Genomic DNA, 6,500 nt, shown 5'->3' on the forward strand with positions numbered 1-6,500 from the left:
AATAATCAGTCTTGTGTCTCGGTCGTGTAGGTACAGAGTTTGCTTCTGCAATCATTGTGTTCGTGTTGATGACGGCTTCATAAGATTTCCATTTTCTTGTTTCTGCGGCTGCGCAAGTTATTTTGACTAGGTCATGGCCGAACTTTAGGCCTACGGAGAAATATCGCTGGATATTTTCTCCCTAGATTAACAGAGACAAAGAAGGGAAGTCATGCTGTATATGTAATTATCCGCACAGTCAATGGCAGAATGCTCACACTTGTTTGGATTGTGAGCCAAACCTTGTGATTGTTCTTCGAAATGTATCTATCATGACGCAGTAATCCAGGAGACAAGTCAGGGTTATGTCTTGAAGACGTCACATTATGGCGTAAGAGGGTTCGACGTCACGCGAAGGAATTACTGAAAGTCTCGGTCATTGTTATTTTGAGCGGGCCGAGACTTGTTGGCTCACGTAAGTGTAGCCTATGCGATGATAAACTTTGTCTGTCTGTGCGTGCGTGCGTATGTATGTATGTATGTGTGTATGTCTGTGGTAGAAACTTTAACATGTTTGGCTGAACACCGAAATACTCATTTCACGTGGTTAATTTTCAAGCACCATCTTCAAATTATTGAAGCAATGATCAACATTGTGTCGGCATGTGTGTAGTTAAAGCGTGTATCCAAAGAAAACGGGTGGTGGGGTTTTTTGAAGGGGTACAAGCAGTTGACTGATTTGTGTCGTGTTTGGCATGTAGACGGCAGGTCAGGTGTCAAGATCAGGTCAGGGGTCGCGCGAAGGATTGTGGTCCAGTTCTCACCTCGCCGATTCGCCGGGGAAGACGATTTCATGTTGTTCGGTTTCTAAGCTCCAGAAAAGTAAATAAAGAAGATACCAAAGGGAGATTTCCTACAATTTGATCTGCACAGCGTGTTTCCAATGTCCACGCGAGGAAGAGCTGTCGAAAGCGCGGCAGTCAGTGTCGATCTTGCAGCCGTATCCCGGTAAGTTCAGAGACAGATCTAGTGTCTCCCACTCTGATAACGTGTCACCTACTGTTAATCCGTTTTGTTTTAATTTCTTTTTATTTCAGCAGACACGGATGTCAAACACAGTGCTAGGCAGTCACCTCTAGTGAAATGAGTTGATCTAAAGTGCCTGTAATGTTTGGATGTCTTTGCTCGTGGTTCGATTTATGTGAATTTCAAGACTTGCAGTAGAGTCTCAAGTTAAGTTTACTCTGCCCGAAAAAAACTGTCCACCATTTACTTGAACATGCAGATATAAGGAAACGGAATGAATCTGTTCTCAAAGTCAAAATGATCACGATTTTTTCCTCAGATTCAAAACATGCACTGTCATGGTTTTGTCTGTACAATTTAGTAAGTCTTAAGTACTTTGCAACAACTTCCTTGAACGTGAAAGACAGTTTTTGAATGCTAGATCTGTATCGCGTTTCATTCCAGACTCGATCCTCTCTTTGATTGTAGATCTACTGTTTGCTGTTTACGCACTATCATATGATTCGCTATGTAACGTTTGGTAAGCTTACCTTGCCACAGCTTTCTTGTCTTTGTTGGCATTTCTGGCTGTGTTGACCGTCAGAATTATTTTAAGAACCAGGCTGCTGCAGTCGACATGTTTCGCATATTGTAGGGTTACCATGCTGCAGAGGTAAAGTGGCTTGTATAACCTGACTATTCTGTTTCAAAACACTGTTTATATTTGTGTAGGTTGTAGTCATCATAACTAATCGCATTTTGCCATTTGTTTCAGAAAGGAGGTTAACCTACAACAAGATCGACGCTATGTCAGATATATGCCTCAGCCACATGAAGACTTCCGAATTTAGATCTACTCGGCATGGTGACAAGTCTTGATGAAAAGTATAGGACTGAGGACAGCAGTGGAAAAAGTGCCCACATGGCAGGTACCTAACCTATTACCCTAGTCATTTTATCTGTTTGCCTTCTTTTGAAAATTATACATGGAGTTGATATGATGCGTTAGTTTTAACTGTGTGTGTGTGTGTGCGTGTGTGTGTGTGTGTGTGTGTGTGTGTGTGTGTGTGTGTGTGTGTTTGTGTGTGTGTGTTACGGAGTGAGTGAGTTTGTGTTATGTTACTGTTTGTTGATTTTTTTTCTTCGAAATCGGCCTTTTCCACGTGCGAATGAGCAAACGGAAGTGGTAATGTTGCTAAATTTAGCTCTCGACTTGGCCATTCAGTCGGTCGACTGCGGTTGTCCGCGGGTGACGGTGATTCGCTCATGAAACGCGCTTTTCGGTGACCCGGCGATCAACCACAGTCCATCGACTGGGCAGTCGATCGACTGTCAGTCGGTTCACTGCTATCTTATGAAACTGGCCCCTGGTCGTCGCAACGGCGTTAGATCTAGTATCTTCTTGTTCTTTTCCTCCGTTGTCGGTCTTTTTTTCAACTTTTTTCTGCTGGACGTTTGAGTCAGTTCGCAAAATATAATAGACTTTAAGAAGTCGTCCTCTCTGTAAGAAAGAATCTGCGCGCGCGCGCGCGTGTGTGTGTGTGTGTGTGTGTGTGTGTACGTGTGTGTGTGTGTGCGCCCGCGCGCGCGGTTGTGTGTGTGTGTGTGTGTGTGTGTGTGTGTGTGTGTGTGTGTGTACGTGTGTGTGTGCCTTTTTCCTTTCTTTGTGTGATTGAGTTTGTTTTGTCTCTGTCAAAAGAAAAGCACCATAGGCATAAACACCATAAGCTTACTTGTAACCAAACAAATTGCATCTTGTGAATGTTGACATTGAGTATGTGTCTATTCATTCCAGGACAAAGATTTGTGCAAGTGTCTGACTGCCCAACTGGATAAGATGCAGCTCGCCTGGGTCTCAGTTCCTGAGAGAAACGCAAGAGAGCTGTCCGAGACAACGTAAGCTTCGCAGGTTAGATCAAAATACATATTCCTGTTGACCCCTTACTTCTGCTTGGCATTTTAGTCAGTTCAGAAAATATGATAGATTACAAGAAGTCGTCCTCTCTGTGAGAATGCCTCTGTGTGTGTGTATGTGTGTGTGTGTGTGTGTGTGTGTGTGTGTGTGTGTGTGTGTGTGTGTGTGTGTGTGTGTGTGTGCGCGTGTGTGTGTGCGCGTGTGTGTGTGTGAGCGCGCGCGCGTGCGTGCGTGCGTGTGCTGTTTGCTTATGCGTGCGTGTATGCTTGCGTTTGTTTGGTTGTTTGGTTGTGTGTGTGTGTGTGTGTGTGTGTGTGTGTGTGTGTGTGTGTGTGTGTGTGTGTGTGTGTGTGTGTGTGTGTGTGTGTGATATGGAATAATGAATTAAAACCAACAAAACTCGTTTGCTTTCATGTTTCAGAAGGTGAACGGCAGGAGAACTTGAGAGTTTCAATGGCTTCACAAACAGACTTACCGTAGGCTACGACGTCAGGACAAAGAAAAGAAGCGTTATCTCAACGTTGCGGATGCAAACAGAGAAATGACAGAATCAAGACAATCCTACGGAGGTTTACTGGGAAGTGAACAAGAAACATTCTGCTTTTGGTCATCATGTCTCGAGTGTGAAATTTAGAACGCTGTACAAATAAAATAAACCAGTGAGCAACTAAAAACAAAGCGTACGTTTCTGTAATGCTTCGATAATGAGTCGTTGCTGTTTGGAAGCTTTACATTTGTTTTGTTTTTAATCTATATTACTGTATTGTTTATGTGCCCGCTATAACTGCGTTGATGACGATATTCTGTCAAAACCACTGCCTTTACTTGCCAGATAAGTTACACGACAAATGTGATTAGCATTTCAATTGCATTTTACTGATGAACTTGATAATTACGCATATATATGCATATTGCTAATGTACAGCTTGACAGCATTGCCCTTTGCTTTATTTGCGCACGTCTTGCCGCCAGCATGTGTTGAAAAGTCCATTGATGTGCTGTGTTTTGTTATTGTTATTACATTCACAGTAAAAATGACAAAACAAAGCATATTTATAGACTTCCAACAACCACATATGGGCTAACAAGACTGTGCAGGTAGAGCACATGAATAGAGCCGTCATTCTATCCGAATCAGTGGTATTGGTATATTTACTGCAACTTATTGGCATTTTGCTGGCAATGGTAATGACAGAAATATGGCATTATGCTGGGCCACAACTGGCCCGGTAATTTCAGCAGGTAAAGGGCCATTAACGGAAAATATATGGAAAACAGGCTTTTTTTATATAAAACTAAAAACCTGCAAAATGCTGGCGAAATGCTGGCAAAATGCTGGGTTTTTGATGGCAAGCCATCAATAAGCCATCAAATATAAATGATGGGATTTTGCTGGCAAAATGATGGCAAAATGATGGCAAGCCATCAAAAAGCCATCAAATACATGATGGGTTTTTGCTGGAAAATTGCTGGCAAAATGATGGCAAGCCATCAAAAAGCCAGCAAATAAATGATGGGTTTTTGCTGGCAAAGTGCTGGCTTGCCAGTGATGGCCCATCAATTTGCCAATGTGCATACGGGTAATATGCCAGCATTGGGCCATCAATGGGCCTCTGGCAACTGGCATTGCCATCAAAATGCCAGCAATGGCCCAGTTCTGGCATGTTTATTGGGATGTTGCATCAGCAGGGTATAAACATACATTTATACATTCATGGCCATTGTCGAGGAATTTCGCGTGACTAAAAGTTGCCTGGTATTGACTTTTCCGTACACGGGGTTTGTACATGCACACGCTCAAACACATTTATACTGATTACCAACTGCAAAACAATACGTGTACTGCAATCATCCAGTTGTTGGACTACAAAATTCTCCCTGGACAGCCATGTTATGTTTCAGCAGCGCGTTTTGTTTTGTGTCACACAGTGTATACAAATCATACAAAAACTGAATCGCACTGATTTGTTTGTTTGTTTGCTTAACGCCCAGCCGACCACGATCGAAGGGCCATATCAGGGCGGTGCTGCTTTGACATATAACGTGCGCCACACACAAGACAGAAGTCGCAGCACAGGCTTCATGTCTCACCCAGTCACATTATTCTGACACCGGACCAACCAGTCCTAGCACTAACCCCATAATGCCAGACGCCAGGCGGAGCATGCAGCCACTAGATTGCCAATTTTAAAGTCTTAGGTATGACCCGGCCGGGGTTCGAACCCACGACCTCCCGATCACGGGGCGGACGCCTTACCACTAGGCCAACCAATCGCAGTGATGACTGTGTGTGTCTGTGCAGCAAGAGTGATGACGGTCTGGGGGCATTGTTGGCCCATCAAGCAATAGAGCTGTCATCCCTGAAAGACAAACTGCACGCCCTCGAGATCAGTCAGCTTACCGCAAAGTCAGAACTTCAGTCAACCAAGTCAGAACTTCAGTCAACCAAGTCAGAACTTCAGTCAACCAAGTCAGAACTTCAGTCAACCAAGTCAGAACTTCAGTCAGAACTTCAGTCAACCAAGTCAGACCTACAGTCAGAACTTCGGTCAACCAAGTCAGACCTTCGTGCTGCCAAAGGAGAATTTCAAACCTCACAGGCGAAGATAGAGACAAAAATGGAAAAACTGAAAAAGGGAAAAGGTTAGATTGATTCCTCTCACATTGTTTTAAAGGCAAGTCTTTGTCACAAATTAATGTTGACGTCATTGGTAAATACTGACAAGATTTTAAGAAGCATTGTGACATAGCGGGAGACACAGTAGAATTGGGTTGTGCGGTTCAAATAAACATTGACGACATTGGTAAATATTGACATGATTTTAAGAAGCATTGTGACATAGCGGGAGACACAGTAGAATTGGGTTGTGCGGTTCAAATAACCTTGACGACATTGGTAAATCTTGACATGATTTTAAGAAGCATTGTGACATACAAGATACAAGATACAAGATACAAGAAATTTTATTGTCCTCATCAATACAAGGAAATTTGGCATGTGTGTGGCAAGACATAATACACTGATACATAGACATTTACAAAGCAACAACTGAAGTTCAATATCAACACACCCTTACGCACACATACCCACTACTTCAGACACACAGGCTACATGTGCCCCTCGGACGCACGCAACCCACAATTCACCCAGCCATACAACTCCACATGCACTTACTCATTCATGCAGCACTCTAGCGCCCGGCCATGCACAACTCACACACTGGAACCCTCGTACGGCTACATATGACACCCGCACAAACATAACAGCCTCAAACATCGTACTAGATCTACAACTAACAAGCATACATCCACTATCAAACACCGAATACATCATCACACATTACATCATAACATATTGCATTATAACACACGCACAAACATTACAACATCAAACATCGTACTATAATCTACAACTAACAAACAATCATACACTATCAAACACCAAATATATCATCGTACATTAAATTACATCATAAACCCCCACCCCACCATACATTCACAATCGACACAGAATACATCATCAAACATATACATTACATCATAACCCCCATACAGACGCAATCAACACATAGTACATCATCATACATTACATTACATCATA

General features: G+C 42.9%; 1 long non-coding RNA gene across 1 annotated transcript in view; it reads left to right on the forward strand.

The window, feature by feature from the left end:
- Positions 1–4,957, forward strand: part of LOC138955980 (uncharacterized) — a 12,058-nt gene extending 7,101 nt beyond the window's left edge. The window contains exons 2-3 of the long non-coding RNA XR_011452450.1: positions 2,780–2,893; positions 3,321–4,957. This is a non-coding gene — a long non-coding RNA (uncharacterized lncRNA). The remainder of the gene's footprint in view (positions 1–2,779; positions 2,894–3,320) is intronic.
- The last annotated feature ends 1,543 nt before the right edge of the window (positions 4,958–6,500 follow it).

This window comes from Littorina saxatilis, unplaced genomic scaffold (genome assembly GCF_037325665.1).
Source record: "Littorina saxatilis isolate snail1 unplaced genomic scaffold, US_GU_Lsax_2.0 scaffold_1922, whole genome shotgun sequence".
NCBI lineage: Eukaryota > Metazoa > Mollusca > Gastropoda > Littorinimorpha > Littorinidae > Littorina > Littorina saxatilis.